The sequence below is a fragment of the Carcharodon carcharias genome, chromosome 14 (genome assembly GCF_017639515.1).
Source record: "Carcharodon carcharias isolate sCarCar2 chromosome 14, sCarCar2.pri, whole genome shotgun sequence".
NCBI classification, from domain to species: domain Eukaryota; kingdom Metazoa; phylum Chordata; class Chondrichthyes; order Lamniformes; family Lamnidae; genus Carcharodon; species Carcharodon carcharias.
In genome coordinates, this window is record NC_054480.1 from 108,888,760 (window position 1) to 108,914,735 (window position 25,976).

Sequence of the window (25,976 nt, forward strand, 5' to 3'; positions counted from 1 at the left end):
AGTTTCTGAATATGGCTATTTACCCCAACTGGAAAGGCTTAATACCTCCTTCTGATCACACACCTAGTGACTTAGGACTGAATTTGCTCCCCGTCAGAGGGGTTGTGTGGGGGCGGGCGGGAGCGAGTGCGAACCCGATTGGTGCCCCCGATCGGGTGTATGCTGCCATTTTACACGGGCAGTCTCGCTGTGCGGGTGGGGGGGATTCCCTGAGTTGGGACCTGCACTCTTTCGCGCATGCATGTGAAAGACCCTCAGGGAGATTAGTTTAAGTTTTGGAAATTTTTTAAAAGATGAAAAAAAATTTTAAGGACATGTCCCCTCACGTGAAACTGTCACATGAGCTGGGACGTGTCCATGAATTTTTTCAAAAATTTTTATTTAATCAATAAACCCTTCATGAGACAGCAGATGAGATTTCATGAAAAATGTGAAGGCTACCTGGGCTCTTTGCCTGCCCGCCAACCTTAAGGTTGGACAAGCAGCATTCTTAACAAATTTAATGACTTAGTTTATGGCCTTAATAGGCATTTGACAGGTCAGCGGACACGCAGCTGAGTTGGCTGTGCGCCCGCCAAACTGACAATCTAAATGAAGTGCAGTGACGTCGGGACACCTGTCCGATGTCACCGCCCGCCATTTTACACGTTGGCGAGCAGGCCTCACCCCGGCTCGCTGATGGGAAAATTCTTCCCTTAGACTTCCGTAAATCATTGGGAAGACTATTCCAAATGTTACTCACCCTTTGCAAGATGTTTTTTTCCTGATATTTGCTTTAATTCAAACTATTGGCTACTTGTTCCACTGTCACTTCTTATCGTGGAGCAGTGCAGTCAGGAGAGATAATTGGAGCACTGATGCACTGTGAGGTCAAGAAGACATTCATTCATAGGAAGTAACACATCTCGGCTTTGGTACAATTTCTAACCAGATGTGATAGTCAAAATCTCCTGAAACTTTCCTTCTTTGATTGGGCGCCATAGGGCATGAACTAAATCTTATTGGCTCTCTCTTAACTCTACAAACCTCCTCCACTTCCAGGCCACCTTATAATTTGGAAGTTCTGCAGTATTGCTTGATTCGGAACTCAGTTCACTGCAATGCATCTGATCCATCACCAATATTACCTTATTCTTTTTCAGAGCATTGCTAACTCCATCAAAGTCCCACCAGAGCCCTCTGAATCAATATTAAAACCCTTCTCTATATCTTCAATTAACTCTACATTCCTAAGTGACCTTCAGCCTACTTCTCTCCATGCATCCTTCATTCCTCTGACAGTTTGTTGCTGCTCCTTCAGTCTTCATGTTACTGTGCTCTGGGATTTCCACCATAAATCTCTTTGCCTTATTATCCCTCTCAAAAGCATTCTGAAAATTGCCTTGTTCTCCCCACCCCTCGCCCAAATCCATCTGCCAATTATAAAAGCAAAATACTGCGGATGCCGGAAATCTGAAAAAAAAACAATTTCTGGAAAAACTCATCAGGTCTGACAGCATCTGTGGAGAGAAAGACAGAGTTAACATTTTGAGTCTGTATGACTCTTCTTCAGAACTAAAGAGAAGTAGAAATGTGGTGAAATATATACTGTTTAAGGGGGGTGGGACAGGTGAAGCCGGATAGAAGGCCAGTGATAGGTGGAGGCAAAGGAGAGATTGCAAAAGCTGTCATAATCAAAAGGTCGAAGGGGTGTTGATGGTGGTGATACTGGGTAAAGGAGGTACTAACGGTGACATTAAGAGTAGAAAGAAGGATGAGCAAGTGGCAGGTGGCCCTAGTGGGAGTGGGTTGGGGGAGGGGATGGTGTGGGAGAAAAGATCAAAATAGGCTAAAAGGTGGGGATAAAACAATGAATGAAAATAAATTTTAAAAATAATAATAATAGAAATAGGTGGGGAAAAAATATATAACTAAAAATTAAAAAATAAATATTTGAAAGAAAGGGATCAAAGAGGAGTGAGGATGGAGGAGACAGCTCATGATCTGAAGTTGTTGAACTCAATATTCCATCCGGAAGGCTGTAAAGTGCCAAATTGGCAGATGAGGTGCTGTTCCTCCAGTTTGCATTGGGCTTCACTGGAACATTGCAGCAGGTCAAGGATGGACATGTGGACATGAGAGCAGGGCAGTGAGTTGAAATGTCAAGCGACAGGAAGGTCTGAGTCATGCTTGTGGACATCTGAAGTGTTCTGCAAAGCGGTCACCCAGTCTGCATTTGGTCTCCAATGAAGAGGAGACCACATTGGGAGCAGCGAATGCCGTAGACTAAATTGAGGGAAGTGCAAGTGAAATGCAGCTTCACTTGAAAGGAGTGTTTGGGTCCTTGGACGGTGAGGAGGGGGGAAGTAAAGGGGCAGGTGTTGCACCTTCTGCGGTTGCATGGGAAGGTGCCATGGGAGGAGGTTGAGGTGTAGGGGGTGATGGAGGAGTGGACCAGGATGTCCCGGAGGGAATGGTCCCAACGCAATGCTGACGGGAGTGGGGGGGGGGTGGTGTGGTTGGTGGTGGCATCATGCTGGATTTGGCGGTAATGACGGAGGATGATCCTTTGAATGTGAAGACCGGTGGGGTGAAAAGTGAAGACAAGGGGGACCTTATCATGATTCTGGGAGGAAGAGGAAGGTGTGAGGGCAGAGGCGCGGGAGCTGGGTTGGACACGATTGAGGACCCTGTCAACCACCGTGGGTGGAAACTTCGATTACGGAAGAAGGAAGACATGACAGAAGCGCTGGTTTGGAAATTGGCATCTTTGGAATAGATGTGACAGAAGTGAAGGAACTGAGAGAATGGGATGGAGTCCTTACAGGAAGCGGGGTGTGAGCAGTTGTAGTAGGTAGCTGTGGGAGTCGGTGGGCTTTCAATGAATATTGGTGGACAGTCTATCATCATAAATTGAGACAGAGATTTCAAGGAAGGGAAGGGAAGTGTTAGTGATGGACCATGTGAATATGATGAAGTGGTGGAAATTGGAAGCAAAATTAATAAATTTTTCCAGGTTCAGACGAGAACCTGAAGTGGTACCGAAACAGTCATCGATGTACCGGAGAAAGAATTGTGGGAAGGGGCCTGAGTAGGGCTGGAACAAGAAATGTTCCACACGCCCCATAAAGAGATGGGCATAACTGGGGCCCATGCGGGTACCCATAGCCACACCTTTTATTTGGAGGAAGTAAGATGAGTTTAAGGAGAAATTGTTCACTGAGAGAACAAGTTCAGCCAAATGGAGGCGAGTAGTGGTGGATGGGGATTGTTCGGGCCTCTGTTCAAGGAAGAAGTGGAGAGTCCTTAGACCATCCTGGTGAGGGATGGACGTGTAGTGGGATTAGACGTCAATGGTGAAGAGGCCAGGGAACTGGAAATTGTTGATATGATGTAGGGTATCAGAGGAATTGCAGATGGAGGTGGGAAGAGACTGGACAAGGGGAGAGAGAACGGAGTCAAGATAAGAAGAAATTAATTCCATAGGGCAGGAACAGGCTGACACGATCGGTTTGCCATGACAGTCCTGTTTGTGGATTTTGGTTAGGAGGTAGAAGCGGGCCGTTCAAGGTTGGGAGACTGAGGTTGAAAGCTGTGGAGGGAAGATCTCCAGAGGAGAGGAGGTCACTGATAGTCCTGGAAACAATGGCTTGATGTTCAGTGGTGGGATCATGATCCAGGGGGAGGTAGGAGGAAGTGTCTGCGAGCTGGTGCTCAGCCTCTGCGAGGTAGAGGTCAGTGCGCCAGACAACAACACCACCACCTTTGTCAGCAGGTTTGATAACAAATTCAGGTTTGGACCTGAAGAACAGTGTGCAGCAAGTTCAGAAGGAGACAGATTAGAGTGGGTGAGAGGACCAGAGAAATTGATACGGCTGATGTCACACCGACAGTTCTCAATGAAAAGTTCAAGAGTAGGTAACAGGCCAGAAGGATGAGTCCAGGTGGAGGGAGAATACTGGAGGTGCGTGAAAGGATCCATTCAACAGGGGGAGGACTCCTGCGAAAGAAGTGACCACAGAGATGAAGATGACGGAAGAAGAGTTTAGCATCATGCCGAGCCCGGAATTCATTGAGGTGAGGGTGTAAGGGTACAAAACTGAGTCCTTTGCTGAGTACTGAACATTCAGCATCAGAGTGGGGAAAGTCAGGGGGTATGGTTAATACATGCCCGGGGCTGGGATTAGAAGATGGGATGGGGGGTCAGAGGGACGGGAAGGGGTGGAGGGTCCTGGATGGGTGTTGGTATCAATGAGTTTTTTGGAGCTTGCATTCCTTAGCACCTAAAAGAAAGAGACAAAGTTTCTTGTTAAAGCATTGGATGAGATGAAGAATAAAATAAAACTGGGGGCAAGGACAGCTTTGAGAAAGGGTGAGGCAGTGTTGCTGGAGGGAGAGGTTGAGAGTGTTCATATGGCGTTGCATGGCACTGAGTGTAGATCTCAGGATGCGGCGAGAACAGCAGTCCGAGGAGCATTGTCTGTCCCGGAGTTACCTGTAATCCTGGGTAGATTCGAAACATGAGTGATGGAACTTCAGTTAGAATCCACGAGTTCAGTCGAAGTTGGAGACAGTCACTGGGGAAGGAAATACGGCTGTGAAAGCGAGTTCTAGTAAACACCTTGTCAAACACCAAGAGGGAGATGGAAAGCAATTAAGGTGAACAGCGCAAAAGAGACAAGCAGAAATCCTGTCGGAGAGAAGAGCAGTACTTCTTCAAGTTAGGCATTCCTGAAAGAGAAGTGGCAGTCATGTCTTCCTTCTTCCTTAACCGAGGTTTCCCACCCACGGTGGTTGATAGGGCTTTCAACCGTGTCCGACCCATCTCCCGTGCCTCTGCCCTCGCACCTTCCTCTCCCTCCCAGAACCTCACTTTTCAACCCACCAGCCTCCGCATTCAAAGGATCATCCTCCACCATTTCTGCCGACTCCAGCATGATGCCACCACCAAACACATCTTCCCTTCACCCCCCCGTTGGCATTCTGTAGGGACTGTTCCCTCCGGGACACTCTGGTCCACTCCTCCATCACTCCTAACACCTCATCCCCTTCCGCAGCACCTTCCTACGCAATCGCAGAAGGTGCAACACCTGTGCCTTTATTTCCCCCCTCCTCACCATTCAGGTGCTTCACTTGCACTTCCCTTAATTTGGTTTACTGCATTCACTGCTCCCAATGTGGTCTCCTCTACATTGGAGAGACCAAACGCAGACTGGGTGACCGCTTTGCAGAACACTTTCAGTCTGTCTGCAAGCATGACCCAGACTTTCCTGTCGCTTGCCATTTCAACACACTGCCCTGCTCTCATGCCCACATGTCCGTCCTTGGCCTGCTGCAATGTTCCAATGAAGCTCAACGCAAACTGGAGGAACAGCACCTCATCTTCCGACTAGGCACTTTACAGCCTTCCGGACTTAACATTGAGTTCAGCAACTTCAGATCATGAACTCTCTCCTCCATCCTTACCCCTTTTTGGTCCCCTTTTTTCAAATACTTATTTTAAAAAATTTTATCTACATATTTTTATTATTTTTAAAATTTATTTTCATTCATTGTTTTATCCCCACCTTTTAGCCTATTTTGATCTTTTCTCCCAACCATCCCCTCCCCCCACCCCACCCCCACGAGGGCCATCTGTCACTTGCTCATCCTGCTTTCTACTCTTAATGTCACCATTAGCACCTCCTTTAGCCAGTATCACCACCATCAACACCCCTTTGCCTTCACTTATCACTGGATTTCTACCCAGCTTCATCTATCCCACCCCCCTTAAACACATTTCACCATGTTTCTACTTCTCGTTAGTTCTGAAGAAGAGTCATAGGGACTCGAAACGTTAACTCTGACATTCTCTCCACTGATGCTGTCAGACCTTTTTCCAGCAATTTTTGTTTTTGTTCCATCTACCTATTCTTCACTCTTGCACTGTTTTCAATTTTCATCACCGCCTTGGACTGTAAAGGGGCCTGAGTTAAAATTTACACATATTTATAAATGCAGGTTGCTCTTGCTGTGATCACCTCATTCTAGAAGTGTCAATACAATAGCCAGGTTTAGTAAAACCTTCAAGTTAACCATGCCATCACTTCCCATTACCTCTCTTTTAATCTTGTCTCATCAGTTTCTAATGACGGCGTGCTCATAGATACTTAAGTGTTGACTAAACTCTAAGCTTAACACCACCTCAGGCTTGCCATTAAATATTATATGAGCTTCTCTGCAAGATTCATTTGAAAGATCCTCTTAGTTCTTGGATGATTATGATCATCCATAATTAGTAAATCCCCCTCTCTTTTCTGATACCTAAAAGCTTTCATCTCAAAGTGAATCACTCCTCCCATTATCCAAGTTCTTTTGATTCCTGTGAGATCCTCTTTTATAAGCAGCGCCCTCAGTCTACGATTCTTGTCTCTTTGAAGTGTTTGATATCCGTCTATATTAAAGTTATGTCCATCCTCAGGCTCTATACTTGTCTCTCTTAATCTGATTATATCTATTCTCTCCTTGCACACATAACCTTGAACCTCCAACAGATTGTTGTTCTTACTGAAGCATTAAAATACCTTAGGTCTTTCACTGTTCTATTGTTCCTTCACTGCCAGACACTCCCAGTTTTTTTTTTAAGTGCTTCACATTGCTTACTGTAACCTCTTGCTGCTTCTTGTATTTGTTTCTTATTTCCACTGCATGCTACTTTTCTCTCCCCTCTACCCCTCATTTTAATTCCGGTTCCATTTTTTGATTTGAAGTTGTTAGCTCGCAGCCCAGTTTTGCCATAGTCCATCTCTATTAACGGTTCCTGATTTTCCACAAAGCTTATCTAGATCATTATCATACTGTAATCCATTTCTAGTTCATCGGCTGGTGAACCTATTAGTCTATTCAGCATTTCATTATTCTTAATAATAGAGGCACTACTTTTCAAGCTCTTTTTCACCTTCATAATCCATTTCCTTGTTTTATCTTTTGAGGTGAAACTCCCTATTTTCCTTCTCATCTACCCTTGCTTGGTTGGACTCCACCATCCAGGGGGAAAACAAAATTGTATTTACATAGCACATTATCACATCTGTCAGAATATCTCAAAGTGAACCAGCCACAATGAATTACTTTGAAGTGCAATGATTATCGTTATGCTGGCAGCAATTTTGTACAGAGCAATATTGCACAAACTGTAATGAGTTGAAAGACCAGTTAATCTGTTTTTTATTTAGTGTTGATTGTAGGATGAATAGTTGCACTCTTCTTTTTTGAAATAGTGCCTTGGGATATTTAACATTCACTTCTACCTCAGTGACTTTAGCATCTTCCCTGATGCCCTCTATTGAAGCAATGAAGAACTCCCTCAATGCTGCATTGGAGACAAGATTATGTGCTCAAGTCCTGAACTGGGGCTTCTGATTCAAAGGTGAGTGCGCTAATAATGGTGCCTGGTTGACACTTCAGATCCCCAGAGCAAGGCAGGCAAAGTTCTGAGAACTGTCCAGCAATAATTCTCAATCTATTATTTCTTTTTTGTGGGAAGTTCTGGTCTTTGCCCAGGATGGAAGAGATTGATGAGCTGAGCATAGGGGAATGGTGTTAAGGCAGCTATGGAGGAGTTGAAGGAGGTTTAAGAATAGTAAAACTTGGTACTAAAAATGTCCAGTCACTGTGGAGCAGCAACTAATAACCAGGCACCTTAGACAGCACCTTCCAAACCCATGACCTCTACCACCTAGAAGGACAAGGGCAGCAGATAGATGGGAATGCCACTATCTGGAAGTTCCCCTCCAAGCCATTCACCATCCTGACTTGGAAATGTATCGCCGTTCCTTCACTGACGCTGGGTCAAAATCTTGGAACTCCCTTCCTAACAGCACTATGGTGCACCTACACCACATGGACTGCAGCAGTTCAAGAAGGCAGCTCACCACCAACTTCTCAAGGGCAACTAGGGATGGGCAACAAATGCTGGCCCAGCCAGCGAGGCCCACACCCCGTAAATTAATTTAAAAATAACTAATAGAATGCTGAAATGAATCCTAAATCAGTGGAGTATAAGTGAGAAGATGTAATGTTAAAACTGTACATTGCTTTGGCCAAGTAACGTCTTATGGGCTGCAACCAGCTTTGGTCATAAAGACTCAATGGACACATTCAAGCTCAGAATGGTTTGAAGGAGAGCTGAGAGGCTGTTCATCCAAGAATTGAGTTAAGAGGAAAGACGAGACAAATTTGGGCCCTAGAGCTTTAAAAGGAGTTGACTCACAGCAAATAGGCAGTAAATTGTATAGTAAGGTAGATGTTAAACATTCTGAAGCTTTGAGGCCTCCCTCCTGCCCCACCCCTGCTCTATCAACTGGAAATGTGATATTAATCCAAAGATTATGGGGAAGAAATTAATGCCTCCTCTCTGTCGTCATTATTTTGCTAAATTTTGCAGAATAAGTGACCTAAATGGCCGTCTAAAGCAAACAGTGACCACCCAGATTTCCAAAAAAATAACTTGGACCACAGTTGGAATTGGTTTTCTGCATCTCCCAAGAATGGAACCATCCTGAATTTCTTATTCCTGCCACTGGTGATCAGCCAGACTTGGTGGTATTGTGGACATCAGGAGCTGCACGGTGGACTGCCCTTGGGCAGCCATTTTGAAGTCTGTCTGTCCTATCTCAATGTGGCCTGTCCCTCAATCTGAACCTGGCTTCTGTCAGCATTATGGGAGCCGCTAGCTGGCATTTACCACTAGAGAGTCACCCAAAAACCCTACAGATAGAAATTCTACCCCAGTATTTCAAACTAATGAATGGGCTCTGGGACAAGAGGGCACAGGTTCAAACTGGTTATCTTAAGGCTGCGCACCTTTACTGAAAAGTAATCAACACTTGAAATGGACCTCACAGATAGAATGATGGAGATAAAAGCTTGCAATCAATTAAAAGTGAACAGATCAGTAAATCCTGGGAATGGGGCACTCTAGATTTTTCGGGTTAAATGAAACAGAAGATGCTGTATGGTCTTCCACTTGAAATCCTTTATCTAGAATTGAACAAAGAGAATGAGAAGCTTTCTATAACAGGAATCCCAATACACACAGTGACCACATATTCTGTTCCATGCAGATCTGTGATTCGCACATTCACACTGAATAAGAAAACACACTGCACACACAAACATACATATCCACAATCGTTTAGTTGTCTGGGCCAAATTTAGTATGTTATTGTGCAGCTTGAAAATTAATTCAAGGCTTGTTGATGCATTTAAAATCTGCATTAAAGTAGATACTGGGGTCCATTGATAAATCTGTATGCCATTCTGATCACTTTATTATGAATCGCAATAATATCGAATAACCTTTCGGTTCCTTTCCAAGTTTTCATCCAGTACCTGAATCATTCTTCATGTGTGAATCCAACTAATGAGCGTCAACTCACAGACACTTCCTCCTACCTCCCCCTGGACCATGACCCCACCACTGAACATCAAGCCATTATTTCCAGGACTGTTACTGACCTCATCTCCTCTGGAGATCTTCCTTCCACAGCTTCCAACCTCATAGTCTCTCAACCTCGGACATTGTATCAACAATTTCCAGTTCCCTGGCCCCAACCATCTCCTCTTCACCATGGACGTCCAATCCCTCTACATCTCCATCCCCCACAGGGATGGTCTGATCGCTCTCCGCTTCTTCCTCGAACAGAGGCCCAAACAATCCCCATCCACCACTACTCTCCTCCGTCTGGCTGAACTTGTTCTCTCACTGAACAATTTCTCCTTCAACTCCTTTCACTTCCTCCAAGTAAAAACTGTAGCTATGAGTATCCGCATTGGCCCCAGTTATGCCTGTCTCTTTATGGGGTATGTGGAACACTCCTTGTTCCAGTCCTACTTCGGCCCCCTCCTACAACTCTTTCTCCGGTACATCGATGATTGCTTTGGGGCTGCTTCATGCTCTCGTCTGGATCTGGAAAAATTCATTAATTTTGCTTCCAATTTCCACCCCTCCATCATTTTCATATGGTCCATCTCTGACACTTCCCTTCCCTTCCTCAACCTCTCTGTCTCAATTTCTGGTGATAGACTGTCCACCAATATCCATTACAAGCCTACTGACTCCCACAGCTACATCGACTACAGCTCCTCACACCCCGCTTCCTGTAAGGATTCCATCCCATTCTCTCAGTTCCTTCGCCTCCGTAGCATCTGTTCTGATGGTGCCACTTTCAAAAACAGTTCCTCTGACATGTCTTCCTTCTTCCTTAACCGAGGTTTTCCACCCAAGATGGTTGACAGGGCCCTCAACAGTGTCTGGCCCATCTCCCACGCATCCGCCCTCACAGTTTCCTCTCCCTCCCAGAACCATGATAGGGTCCCCCTTGTCCTCACTTATAACCCCACCAGCCTTCGCATTCAAAGGATCATCCTCCGCCATTTTCGCCAACTCCAGCATGATGCCACCACCAAACACTTCTTCCCTTCACCACCCCTGGTGGCATTCTGAGGGATCATTCCCTCTGGGACACCCTGGTCCACTCCTCCATCATCCCCTACACCTCAACCCTTCTCCCACAGCACTTTCCCATGCATCCACAGAAGGTGCAACACCTGCCCCTTTACTTCCCCTCTCCTCACCGTCCAAGGGCCCAAACACTCCTTTCAAGTGAAGCAGCATTTCACTTGCACTTCCCTCAATTTAGTCTACTGCATTCGCTGCTCCCAATGCAGTTTCCTCTACATTGGAGAGACCAAACGCAGACTGGGTGACCGCTTTGCGGAACACCTTCAGTCTGTCCGCAAGCATGACCCAGACCTCCCTGTCACTTGCCATTTCAACACTCCGCCCTGCTCTCATGCCCACATGTCTGTCCTTGGCTTGCTGCATTGTTCCAGTGAAGCTCAACGCAAACTGGAGGAACAGCACCTCGTCTTCCGACTAGGCACTTTACAGCCTTCCAGACTGAATACTGAGTTCAACAATTTTAGATCATGAATTCTCTCTTCCATCCCCACCCCCTTTCCAATCCCCCTTTTTTCCAATAATTTATATAGATTTTTCTTTTCCCACCCATTTCCATTATTTTTAAATGTATTTCCATCCATTGTTTTATCTTTGCCTTTTAGCCTATTTCGATCCCTTTCCCTCACCCCACCCCCACTCGGACTATCTGTACCTTTATTATCACATTCCTTAGATAATATAACCAGCTTCAACACCTCTTTGTCCTTTTGTCTGTGACATCTTTTGGTTATCTCCACCTATCACTGGCCCTCTATCCAGCTCTATTTGTCCCACCCCCACCCCTCCACCCTTAAACCAACTTATATTTCACCTCTTTTCTATTTTTCCTTAGTTCTGTTGAAGAGTCATAGGACTCGAAACATTAACTGTGCTCCTCTCCGCAGATGCTGTCAGACCTGCTGAGTTTCTCCAGGTATTTTTGTTTTTGTTTTGGATTTCCAGCATCTGCAGTTTTTTGCTTTTATCTTAGTGTCAACAGTCTGTTTGACTGTGTGTACCTTCTTGTCCAAGCTGGTTACAGTGCACCTGGCAGGAGGGACCGTTATATTCTGAAGCCAAAGCCCTGGCAGATTTTTTTTCTGCTGTCTAGATTAAGGGATCAATTGTAATAATCTCTGCATCCTGTCTCACGTTAGTTCTTGCTGATCCATCAACCCATCCTTGATATTCTCCACTGTTTCCCTGTTACTCAATGTAACAGGTCCAAAATCCACACCCTAATTTTTAAATCTCTTCACAGCCTTAACCAGTTACCTTCTATAACCTCCATTGCCATATAATCTATGCAGGTAATAGCCCATGCCCTTAAGAAAAAATGGGGCTATTTTCATTAGGAAAGAGGAGATTGTGGACGATTTAACAGGGATGTTTAAAATTATGAAATGATGAGACAATTTAAATGTAAGCAGACTGCTTCCCGTGATTAAGTGGATGGAGATATCAGGTTAAATGCAAAAGATTTGAAAAAAAAGACAAGGGAGACTCTTTGCGCAGAGCATTATGAGGCTGTAGAATGCACTACCTGAGTTAATGATTGAAGTAGAGACCATGTCAACATTTAAGAATGAGTTAGATTAAAGCATCCAAGTGGGAGCATGGTGGATACATAAACTGCTTGGAGCAAAAGGCCTGTTGCTGGGATGATATTCCTCACTGATGGGCAGAGCTTAGAATCATCTTAACTTCAGCATTGCTACTTTCTTCTCCATTTTTAAAATCCTTCCAAACCTTTGTCTTCCATTATGCTTTTGGACAACTCTACCAAATCCAAAATTACTTTACCCATCTCTCTCTTAAATCCACCCTCATTCAGTCCATTCCTCCTAAATAAAATTCTATATTGTCCAAACCATTCCACTACACCTTCTCATTCTTTATTGCTCAGCCTGTCTACCCCGAGTCCTATATCCCTTAGTCAGTCTAAATCCTCCACCATTTAGCACATCTCTCTTCTATATGAAGAGCCTTGGGACATCTTGTTATGTTAAAGGCTCTGTATCTCTAGATGTTGTTTATGTAAACCCCAGCTAGAGCTGCTGCTCCTGATTGTAAACCAGTGTATCCTGTTGGAAAGCACATGGTTGAGGGTTGGATCTTGCTCAGTCCTCATACCTGCCATCATTCACTGTCTAGTATCACACACAAATGGCCAATAAAGTAGATATCTGAGGGCTTCTGTGGCATTTGCATCCCCTAACTCGGAATCACTCAACAGCAAAGAAAAGGCCATTTGACAGAAAAAACAAACATAAAAATGTTATGGAAGAAACAGAGCTTCAAAAGACTGGTGTGTGTTTGTCAAATGCAAGGAAAGAAAAGCTGCCTACTGTATTTTTATTCCCTGCTGATCACTAGACAGCCATCTATGAGAGAACTCTCAGTCTCTGTGCATCAAACAAATGAGTTGTCAGTCATGACTAAGTGGATGGCACTCTCACCTCTGAGATGGAAGGTTTTGGGTTCAAGTCCCACTCCAGAATCTTGAGCACAAAATCTAGGTTGACACTTCATTCCAACACTGAGGAAGTGCTGCGCTATCAGAAGTGCCATCTTTCAAATGAGGTGTTCAAATGAGAGGCCCTCTCTGCCCTCTTACAAATTTCAAAGAATCCCCCTGGTTATCTAACCTATATTTATTCATCATGCAATGATATTAAAACAAATTATCTGATTATTGTCACATTGCTGTTGGTGGGATCTTGCTGTGCACAAATTGGTTATCGCTTTTCCGACATTACAATGCTACACTTAAAAGAGCACTTCATTGGCTATATAGCACTTAGGCACATCCTGAGGTTATGAGAGGTGCTATATTAATGCAAGTCTCTCTTTCCTTTATTAGAACACAGAATCCTAAACATGAAGTGCAGTAATTGAGATTACATTAACAGCACCGTGATTGAAATACACTGAGTATAGTTACGCAGCACAAGCATACCATAATATTATTGTACTACAGCTTGACTATATCACTAACCTTGGAGTATTCTGTACTTTAGATTTGAAATTAAGAATATTCATTGTTAATTTCCCACTGGGGCAATTCAGCTACTTAAAAATTTCATGCCCATTTACCACACAATCGAAGCAAAAAATTAAATCTTAATGAAAATAAAATGGTGCAATTACTGAAGGTCTGGTGGAGGTTAAGTGTGTGCGCGATCTCCTGTGGCCAGAGAACAAAGAAATAGAATAGAGAATCTAGTTCAGAGAGGCTTCATGTCTCTCCGTCTTGTGTTATTCAGAAATGACTGGGAACAGATGGCCCTTAATGAACTTACTGAAAGGGCACTGTGAAGTTCCTTGATATCAGTCCATAGCTCTTCAGCAGCTGGAATGTACACATCTTCAGGGAAGTGAGAGTGTTTGGGGAGAATGATGAAGATTTATCATTCTTCCTCAAATGCTCTATCTTGCCCTCTTTTAATATTTAATGTCATCACCACTTAGTTGGCAACAGACTGAGGCACCTGAGTTCAGAAGACTGTGGCTTCAAGCCCCATTCCAAGAATCGGAGTAGATAAGCATGGACAACATTCCAGCAGAGTATTGTTAGAGATGGCAGCTTTTGGTTGTGGTGTTACAAAAGGGTGCTGTTCTATTCCTCAGATGGTCATCAAAGAACCTATAGTGCTTTTCATGCAAAAACAGAAATTCTCCTTTGGGGTATATTTTAAATTCACCACCCGAGCATAAAACTTCCATTGTGGTTCAGTCACAATCAAAATGGATGGAGATGAAAGTTTCTGTAATGTTCCTATAATGGACTATAACAGCAGCATTATGCCCAGGTGGCTAGTTAAAAATCTACCACCTGGTGTCTTGGCCAACATTCTCCCTTTGATCAAGACGAGATTAATTCCTTACTCATCTCAGCTGCCATGTTCACTACACAACAGAAGTGGCTTTACTTTGAAGTGACTCATTAGTATGTGAAATGCTTTGGGATGTGCCAATGTAATCAGATGCCTTATAAGTGCAGCTCCTTCTTCCCCTCCTCTGCTGCAAGTCAACGTCTTATTTAGGAACGGTGCCTGGCTTATCCTCCAGCTGGTCATTATTCAGCTATGAGCATCTTGCAAAGGGTTGTTACAACTGAGCCTAATTGGCCCACCACTTCCCAGAATATGGTTGAAAAATAACAACTGATGATCAGAAAGGCATCAGTCCTCCCTTAACCTGGGGAGACGCCAAATGCCAGATGTTAATGCTGCCCTGCTTGCTGAGATCTTCTAATTCAACACTGACCAGGAATGGATTGTGTTTGTATTCGCCAGTTTGCTTTATATTTTATATATCTCAGAGCAATGCAGGGATTTTCTAATTTCTAAGTGTGCAACAGTGCTTTAAAATATCTCTTCAATCACAAAATACCTGCATTTATGCTTATCCCAGCCCTGGCTTCTAACAGCTTCTCTATTTATTCAAGTTATGAGTCATCACCCAGGCTTAACCAATCATGCACAGTGCACATAGATCAGATAAGTGACTCACATAATCAAACATAGAATAACTGAACATTGCAGATTTTATGAACTTCCTGCTTTATTTTCGTCAGAGTTGGTATATTTTCCCTCAATCACTGGCTGATGGGGAGGATGGGTGGGGAGTATTGCTGGGAATATGTAGCTGCACAAGTATTTTTTGTTTACCTGGAGATACACTTAACCCTAATATCTCTTGTAGATATGTAATCATAGAGCACCCAGGATACTCCACTCTCACTGCCAGCTAGGAAAGTGGGCTTAACAAAAGAATTTCTGGGAACAAAAAGATGTACTTTGCTCAACCTACCCAGGCTAAGTGCCTCAGCGTCCTTCTGGCATAAAGTAAAACAGCCTCACGATGCCAGCACATTGTGGCCCAGTATCTATCCATTGGCCTGTGCCTTTAATTTCTTTAACTTCTAAGGCAAAGGGGAACCATCGACATTGCCCTTTGCTTTACTTCTGTTAGAGGCAAGTCTGAAGATGGAGAACTGCTGGTCTTCTCTCCTTGGGCAGAATATTGACTCTCCATAGTCCAACATAACTACAGGAGAGTTGAAACAAAGGTCAATGTGATGTTTGCAGTTCATGTGGTTTTTCTCCCATTCAATATGATATGGGAAAGTAGCTTAAGCACGATAGAATCCTGTATTGACAATGAAGTTTCATGCAGCTAGTTGGACTGTAAGCCTTTTCCATGTGAATGTTATTTAACAAGACCCTATCACCACTGGGTTTTTTTCCCCACAACAACAGAGAATCACGATTAACTCAAAGGTTCACGTCAATTTGTGAAATATTTTCATTTTACCAGTGACTGGAGATAGTTGATAAGAAAAGTTACTAACCTTGACAGTGATGGGGAGTTTAATTAACTTAAACAAGTTGTTGCAGGAGCACCTTTAGGTTAATGACTATCTCTTGTGTTGTCAATTCACCTCATGACACTCAGCCTCAGTCGCACGGGTTTGAACCTGATGATGAGATTCATTCCTTAAATTAAATCTAAATCTCTCATTAAGAATTTGCCTCTGTCCCAAATTTCTACTCTGCAGCTTAAAGGTGCTGAATTCCTCACTTTAAGAGGGCCAGTTTTACAAGTGTGTATACACTTGTTGGGGAGTCTCCTGCCGGGAGCACATATTGGGAGTTGAAGAGTGTTCTTTCTATGATTTTCTGTCACAAGGGATGGGCAATTTCCTGATGGGCAGTGCTGAGGGGTGGGGCTATCACGGCAGTGCGACCCTAAAACTGGCCGGACAGCATGCAGTCATTAAGGTTTCCAAGTAATTTTCATCATTGTTGGTGTAAACCTTAACAGTTCAATTTTGCTGCCTGTATGGAATCCCTTTGGTACTCTCCCTCATACTGCGTTCTGACCCCTACTCCAAGCTCCAGCGCCTCCTTATGTCCAGTGTGTCAAGTTAAAAGTTCTGTTGAAGGGTCATGAGGACTCGAAACGTCAACTCTTTTCTTCTCCGCCGATGCTGCTAGACCTGCTGAGTTTTTCCAGGTAATTCTGTTTTTGTTTTGTTTTTAAAAGTTTTTATCCTTAATTTCAAATCATTCACGGCCTTGTCCCACTGTCCTGCCACCTTAAATCCCAGCACACCCCCAACAGGAAGTCCAAGGCAGAAGGAGCTGCAGGAGACGCCACTATCCTGCTGCTAGTGTTTACAGGCGGTGATGCAGCTACCTCAGCATGTCTGAGGTGCAATGCAGCCTCCTTGCTTCCCTGACGCGGAGCTTTTCCTCACACACCTCCCCTTACTTCAAAACTAGTAGCTGGTGCAGCCACTATACCCCTACTCATTCTCTGTGCAGTTGTCTCTGCCTTGCCACCTTCTTCTTTCATACAAACCTACATACAAACATACAAATTAGGAGCAGGAGTAGGCCATTCAGTCCCTCGAGCCTGCTCCGCCACTTGATAAGATCATTTCAGATCTGATTGTGGCCTCAGCTCTACTTTCCTGTCTATCCCCTGTAACCTTTGACTCCCTTGTCAATTAAGAATCCATCAAACTCAGCCTTAAAAATATTCATTGACACTGCCTCAATTTCTCTGGGGAAGAGAGTTTCAAAGATTCACGACCCTCTGAAAGAAAAAATTCTCCTCATCTCCATCTTAAATAGGAAACCACTTATTTTTACTGTGTCCCTCTAATTTCTTCCATAAGAGGAAACATCTGCTCAGTATTCATCCTGTAAAGTTCCCTCAAGACCTTATATGATTCAATAAGGTTGTCTCTTATTCCTCCAAACTCCAATGGATACTGACTGAACCTGCCCAACCTTTCCTCATAAGATAACCCCTTCATCCCAGGATTCAGTTGCGTGAACCTTCTCTGCATTGATTCCAATGGAATTATATCATTCCTTTAGGAAGCAAAAACCCAGTACTCCAGAACAAAAACAGAAAATGCTAGAAAAACTCAGCAGGTCTGACAGCATATGTGGAGAGAAAAACAGAGTAAACATTTTGAGTTCATGTGACTCTTCTTCAAAGCTAAAGAGAAGTAGAAATGTGATGACATTTATACTGTTTAAGGGGGGTGGAGCAGGTGAAGCAGGATAGAAGGCCAGCAATAGGTGGGGGCAAAGGAGAGATTGACAATGATGTCATGAATAAAAGGACAAAGGGGGTGTTAATGGGAGTGGTAAGGGCTAAAGGAGATGCTGATAGTGGCATTAAGGTAAGAAAGTAGAATGTAATAATAGCAGGGCAAGGGTAAGTACTCTGAAAATAACTATAACAAAAACAAAAATAGCTGGAAAAACTCAGCAGGTCTGACAGTATCTGTGGAAAGGGACACAGTTAACATTTCGAGTCTAAATGACTTCATCAGAACTAAGAAAAAAATAGAAAAGAGCTGGAATATAAACTGGTTTGCGGGGGGGTGGGTACAGGTAGAGCTGGATAGAGGGCCAGTGATGGGTGGAGATTGCGAAAAGATGTCATAGACAAAAGGACAAAGAGGTGTTGATGGTGGTGATATTAACTAAGAAATGTGCTAATGGGGATATTAAGGGTAGAAAGCAGAACGAGCAAGGGACAGATAATCCTAATAATCCACCACCAACTCCACGCCCGCTAGGGCTATCTGTCCCTTGCTCGTCCTGCTTTCTATCCTTAATGTCACCATTAGCATATTTCTTAGCTAATATCACCACTGTCAACACCTCTTTGTCCTTTTACCTATGACATCTTTTGGCAATCTCCACCTATCACTGGCCCTCTATCCAGCTCTACCTGTCTCACCTCGCCCCACCCCCCCAACCCCCCTCAACACCACCTCCCCCCCCCAAACCAGTTTATAGTCTACCTCTTTTCTATTTTTCCTTAGTTCTGATGAAGAGTCATTCGGACTTGAAATGTTAACTGTGTCCTTCTCCGCAGATGCTATCAGACCTGCTGAGTTTTTCCAGCTATTTTTGTTTTTGTTCTAGATTTCCAGCATCTGCAGTATTTTGTTTTTATTTGAAAAGAACTATCCCTGCTATTACCTCCTTCATAATAAAACCTAGCATTTTCTCTATGACAGATGGTTGGCTAATAGGCCTACAGTTTCCTGCTTTTGGTCTCCCTCCTTTCTTGAAAAGAAGAGTTATAAATGCTTTAATCCCATCTAATGGGAGCTTTCCACAATCCAGGCAATTTTGGAAAAATAGAACCAATGCATCTACTATATCACAGCCACTCCTTTTAAGACCCTTGGATGGAGGCCATCAGGTCCCAGGGACATGTCAGCCTTTAGTTCTAATAGTTTTCTCAATACCCTTCCCCTGGTGATTGTAAGTGTTTTAAGTTTCTCCCTGCCTTTTGCCTCTTGATTTACAAGTATTTCTGAGATGTTACTTTTGTCTTTTACAGTGAAAACAGGCACAAAATATCTGTTCAGTAATTCTGTCATTTCCTTATTTCCCATTATTAATTCCCCAGACTCACTCCTGAGAGGACCAACACTCATTTTAGTTACTCTTTTCCTTTTTAAATACTTGTAGAAACTCTTACCATGTTTTTAAATTTCTAGCTATCTTTCAAACTCCATTATTATGTTTTAGTCACTCTTTGCTGGTTTTTAAATTCTGTGCAATTTTCTGAACTACCACTAATCTTCACTGATTTGTACACTTTGTATTTCAATTTGATACACTCTTTAACTTTCTTAGTTAGCCACAAATGGTGCATCCTTCTCCTAGAGTCTTTCTTTCTCACTGGAATGTATCTTTGCTAACTGTTATGAAATACCTCCTACCACTGCATCTCTACTATCCAATGGTTTAAATTAATTTCCCAGTTCACTTTATCCAGGTCTGTCTTTATACCCTTTTAATTGCCTTTATTTATTTTTAAGACAGTAGTCTTAGACCCACTCTTCTCGCCCTCAAATTGAATGCAAAATTCGATCATGTTCTCTGCACCCCTTGGTTTCACCTTGTCATGTACACAAGAGTAAGCAAACAGCCTGTCTCTGGGTTCCAGCATTGCCTGTTCAGAATTGGTATGGAAGGATGTATGAACATGGCCCATGGTGAAAATGCCTGACTACTGCTTAGAGCTCCCAAAAAATGGTGTTGAAGTGACTCGGAGATCAGAGTCTCGAGGGCAGCCCTGCATTCACCACATGGTGGTACCCCATGCTATTGCTACAACACACTAAACCAAAACTCCCCCCATGCCCCATTAATATTGACTCCGTTCTGTATTAGGAAGTGGTTGAGCTATCAGTAGATCGCTTCATTAGTAATGATACAAATGAGTCAGGTTAAATCAGAATATTTTCTCCACTCACATAGAGGTCCTGAATTCCAGCTGTTCACGCTATTTATCTGGGAGTTCTGCAGGTCGCCAGTCAGAGTTACAGCAGGAGAGGGGAATACTCCTTGCAGAAGTTCAGAGCCACAATGGGCAGAATTTTCACTGAACTGACCCACGGTGTGGGGGAGTTGATCAAAGTTGGAGGGGTGGAGTTCATGACTGGAGTGGTGGGGGGGCGCAAGGGTTCTATGAGGGCCGGATCCTGAGAGGTAGGTAGATTAGAGGCCTGGGGATGGGAGACGAGATTGGAGCTTGGTGAGGAGGGGAAGTTGGAGGCCACACGTTGTGGGGTGGGGTCTTAATAACAGAGGCTCCCCAGGTAGGCCCCTGCATCTAGGGGCTAGGTGTGAAGACACTTACCTCCTGAATCCATCAAGGTCTCACCTTAATGAAGCTGCCAGATGACAAACCCGGCCCACAGCAATAAAAGTCAAAAGTCTGAATGATATTAAGGCTCACAGCCTCATTATTATTTTTTAAATTGCAAGTTGCCTTCTTGGATGGGGTTGGTCACCCACCCAACTTCCAACTTCAGTTAAAGTTGGAAACGGATGGGTTGGAGGAAAGTTTGGGTCAGGATAAGATTTCCACTACCCTGATCCAAATCCACTTAATTTTATTCATTTAAAATTTTGACATTGTTCTCTCTCTCCCTCTCCCGTACACAATGATCTATATAATATCCTGTTATTGGGATGTCAGAACTTCTGCATATGTAGGCCAGTGAAATCCCTTCTACCCCTCTCTTCCTTTCCCTCAGGCTGGATCTCAGTGCTGCTGGTTAGAATTACACTTTCCTCTTCAGTTGAATCACTGCCCTTCATCATTTGCCAATTGGACTTGCACTTTGGCCAGTACTGGGAAAAATTCTCTCCTTAAAATGTCGTCTCTTGATGAGTTGCAACTCCATTGGAAATGGCAGCACAATGCAGCCTCACTCAAGTGACCATTCTCTCTCGTATGTGAGCATATTCAGTGAGCTTTTTGACGATGGGAAGACCGTGTGACTGAGAATGGTCCTGTCCGCACAAGGCAGGGGGACACTGAGTAACAATGCAGAGTGAAACCCCTGCCTCACCTTTTCCATTCTCCAGCTAAGGCCACCAAACTAATGGCTCCTGAGTGCAGCCAATGCAGACACAGGAATCAAACCTGAGATCTTCTGGAGCAGAAAAACTTAAAAGGAAAATTGTCACCATGTTGAAATCATGAGGAAATTTCCAAAGGGCAGTTGTGTTGTGCTTGACATTGAGGTCACATGTGTATTTCACTGGCTAATTCGAGAGCCTTTGCTCATCCCTGGTGATGAATATTCAGTTTAAATTACAGCACAATTATATCCTTTCATTTGTCATCTTTGAAGCTGCTGATATCTGACTTTCAGTGCGAGACCCTTAATTGAAGTTTCACCACTATGATCCTATATATAGATTTGAATAGATGCCTCCAGGACGGAATTTGGTATTCATGAAAATGCTGCACTCTCTTTTCTTCACAGACTCGACATGATTTCTTAGCTCTCTGACTAGGTGGCAAAATAGACAGCCGAACATGGGTTTGTAACTACCTCAGTCACAGCACAAGAAGAAACACTGTCTGTTACTGAGCCACTGGCCAGTGACTCGTGTTAAAGGAGAGAGTGAGACAGCAAAGGACAAACAAACTTGCATTTATGTTGCACCTTATATCACAGCTCCAGCAAGTCTCAAAGGATGCAGCATCCAATGAGTTACTTTTGAGGCGTAGTCATTGTTGTTTAGTGGAAAAAAATACAGTTGTGTTAAGTTGTGCACAGCAAGGTGCCATAAATGTAATGAGATCAATGACTAGATAATCTGCTAAAGACTTTTCATCACAATACAAGCACACCAATAAGACAAATAATATTGAAGTAGCAGTTCCTTGCACTCTGTGCACTTCTAGTTGTATGACCCTTATTATCTCTGACACCTTCATTTCTTCCATTAGATTATTCTGACCAAACTTTATTGTCAAATTTAGCTCAAGTTAAAACATAAGCAACTCTTAAGTGGAGGTAATGGATGCACAAACCCAAAGTGAAGGTGTACAAAATAAGATTTTAAACAAAACACTAACATGGAGAAGTAAATATTGCATGATAGCCTGCTTGAATATAGCCATTAAATTATATTTTACCATTTTTAATGCCTTCATTAGTTCCTTTGACAAAATACTAGGCTCGACTGGATACTTTTCCCCAGAACAGTTGATGAGAGTTACGAACGACACCTCTGAACCCTGAGCATGTGCAGAACTTCCCAGCATGCATCAGAAGGAATAATTTTTGATTTTATTGGGTGAAATGCCAGGAGAAGAGTTGGCACCTAAGCTTAAATACCTAGTGGAGTGGAAGATAGGGTTTGGTTTTGTTACCATGCCCCATTTCCCACCATCCTTGATTCAATAGCCTGCTGCCACTGTATGCCTAGATTCAGGAATGAAGAACGACAAGAATGGCATACCAGAGGGCCCATAATGCCCTTCAAATACTGAAAGGGTCAGCACCTTCACAGTATGACAGAAGATTGGGGAAAATGTGATGTTGTACTTTTTGCCACACATAATGTTACTGATATTTATTTCTGTTCCTTTGCATTAATGAAAAATATTCTTATTAATTTTCTCCTCATTTCTCCTGAAGGTTCTGAATCTTGCTAAGATACAGATTCACCAGTACCTAGGACCACATCCAATTGACCATTCTTCACATCTGAGCCCAGAAAATGAGGCTTATTTTTCCATGGAGAATATCATTCTGTTCTTGGTCAGCTTTTAAATGTGTACTTTCCAACAGAGGGATAGAAATCAGGGGATAGGAGTGTAAATCCTGATACCTCACCTTTCTTACTGAAGCGATATAAAGTCCAAAGGGAGCATTTCAAATGCTGCCTGGTCATAACCAGCTAACTCAACATAAAAAGGCAGGCACACCTCATTTTTAGCAAATATATTTCTCTATGTCACACTGGGCACTCTTTTTACTCATTACACTATTGGAGGAAGTTTTTACCAACAATTCTTTATAATATTGTTAAAAGGTGGGGGCTACATTAAAGTGTCCTTTTGGCTCAGTGATATATCTGCTTCCGCTCTCAGAAAGTTGTGGCTCAAGCCATATCTGGGACTTGAGTGCCTAATGTCAGTAGAGCAGTTGTGACAGAGGTATTAAACTGAGCCCTCTACCTATCTGTAGAAGTAGATGTGAAGGATCCCATGGCAATGTTGAAGGAGGAACTGGGAATTATCCTGGTCAATATTTATCTCTCAACTAATCACGTGGATTATGACATCATTTATCAAACTACTAGTGGGATCTTGTTTGATATGAATTGACTGTCATGTCTGGTTACATAAGAGCAGTAAGGGTGCTTCAACAGTACCATGGTTGTGAAGAGCTTTGGGCTGTCCTGCGTATTTGAAAGATGTTGCATAATAGTATACTTTTTCTTTCTTTTTGTACAAATATGATTATGGGCTTTCTGTTATCAATGCTTAGTCTCTTTTATGTCACTCACACTTTGCCGATGTAGCTCTTACATTCAAGACCTAACAGTGCAGCTCGAGAGCCCATCATGTAGAACTAATGGTTCTAATTCTTCTCTAATCTATAATAAAAGAATGACACGCTGATGCTTGACAATTAGCTGTGCTCATGCAGGATCAAGTTCTGTTATTTGTACGCAATATGTACAATTTTCAGCTGATCGGCTTTGCCCATTTAGCGTGACGTTTAATATTATTCAATGTCTTGCTTGCTCATTTTCTCTTTCGCTTCGAGATGCATCCATTTTATCAAATAATAGTTCTACAAAAGCTTCTACACAGTCAATTTGTGATGAAGAATATTATTGAATAGTAGTGTAGCCAGTCATATAATGACTTGGGGACAGCGAGGGAAACTATATTGAGTTTATTTTATTTAACATTGCAATTGTATCTCACAAAGGAAGTCCTCAAACAAGACAGATATGACTTGCACTGTTTCACCTCTAAGGATGCAATTGCACTTTCTTCATCCAATGCCTGCTGAGAAAGTTCTAAGTCTCAGCTTGTTCCTGATAACAGTTGTGGCTCTATCGCTGATGCCTACCATTCTCTGCTGCTGATTATCCTGCAAACCAATGAAGGGTGGTCCTAGTTAGTCATGCAGTAAGAGCGTACTGATGATCTGTGTTTGCATAGCTGGCTGATTTTAGCTGGTTAACCACTGCAGTCTAAACAAATTCCAAAGGTGTAGATTTATCAGTTGCTTGCTTCTGAGATGCCTAGGTGGTGAGGGGTTTCTGCACTCATCCTTCATTCCACTGGCCAAAAAGAAAAGACTATGGTCAGAAAAGAGTTAAAGAAAAAAAATGAAATTAAATGATGAGAGACCCAGGCAGATCCTTCAAAAAGAATATTAGAATTACAGGGGATGTCACCGTAAATTATTGGTAGAGGATTTTAGTCAACTGTCAGACAATGAATGTGAAGTACAGGCATCGATTAAATGCTCTCTGCCAATAATGGAACTAGTCAATCTTTCTTTCTAAAAGGACAAGGTATATAATCTGATAACGGACGGAGACACAAATTCCCAGAAGGACTTTAAAAGAAGGCACCCGATTAGTTTGAGGGATTGGACGTGCCAACGCAGCATGGAGCGAGTATCAATTAGTCCAGTGCTGGCTGGCTGGCTGGTTAGATTACTCAAATGGGTTGAAGGACAATGTATTGATTTTTATTTTTAAAAATTAAATCATATCCCTCTATTATTTAAAATGCTGCTTAAGCAATTTGCTAATGTAATGCAGGGGCTTCCCAAGATTTAAAGGAGGAAATATTCCCTGACAAGCAACATAGGCCAAGAAGATTTACACACCCTATTTACATTAGCAAAGTATTCATAAATTACAACAGGTCATAATGTGCTCCTAGTGACTTCCATTTTTCTTCTCCGCCAGGGACCGAGTGATTATGTGGATGTGCAATCAACAATGACTTTCCTTATTAAACCGTGTAAGGCATAGCAGCTGACGGAAAGCTGCTTGTCATTAAGGTGAAGGATGATGCTCCTGGGAGCGCAGCACTTTCTCATTGTGCTCAGTGACAGAATCAAGTGCTCTGCAGTCAGGTACAGTGCAGGTCATATAAAATGTGAAGCATCTCATGCATTATAACTTTCACACATCTCCATTCCAGCTGCAGGAAACACACCAGCCACGCTGTGGTTTGAATCTTGGGTTTCTACTATTTCCCATTTTTCTCACCTCCAATTTTGACCCTTTTCTGCTGACTGACATTTTGACGTGTGCATACACACTGCCTCATTTTCTACATTACAATAATGCCTACACTTCAAAAAGCACTTTGTTGGCTATAAAGGACTTTGAGACACTTTAAACTGGTTGGTGCAAAGGGCCATATAAATGCAGCTCTGTTCATAGAACTGCAAGCACCACATCCTCTCTGCAGCCCCCTCCAGAGACCACCCTTCAGCCTTGACCGAGGTTATGCAACGGTAGAGCTACCCTGATCCAAAGCTCACCAGCAGCCACATGTATAGTTAATGGGTAGTGAGTAGAAGCTCAGAAAATGTTACTCTTCTTTAACCCAGGACGCGGAAGCCTACTGCAGTACCCGTACCTGCATGGCATCAGTAAAACTGATGCCGTATTTCTCCCACCAATATTGGGAGTAGAGAGGGTTATGGAGGGGTGGCTCGGGGTGAGGGGGTTGTGGGGGGGGGGGGGGGGGGGTGTTGGTGGGGGGGTGGGGGTGTGGTGGGGGGGGGTGAAGTTGGGGGGTGGATGTGTTGTGAGGGCATCATTTCTCTTGTATTTATTGAGCACCATTTCAAAAGAAACTTTACAATTGTAGGGCAATGAATCATAAAAATTGGTAGAAGGCAAGTTCAGGAATATTGTCAGAATGCCCTTCTTCAATAATGTGGAATTAGTCTCACAGTCATGTGTAGAAGCAAAAACTCTGCAATCAATCAAGAGCAATTTAGATACTGTGACGGCAGGACAGAAGGTCGCAATGGGTGGGAAGGTCTTCTTTTAACAGTCACAAAATTCACATTGAGTTTTGATATTTCTTTTATTCAAGGTGAAACAGAAAGATAAGCCAGCTGGAAGGCGTTAACACTTTTGTCAATGGTCCATCCCTAAACAAAGGGATG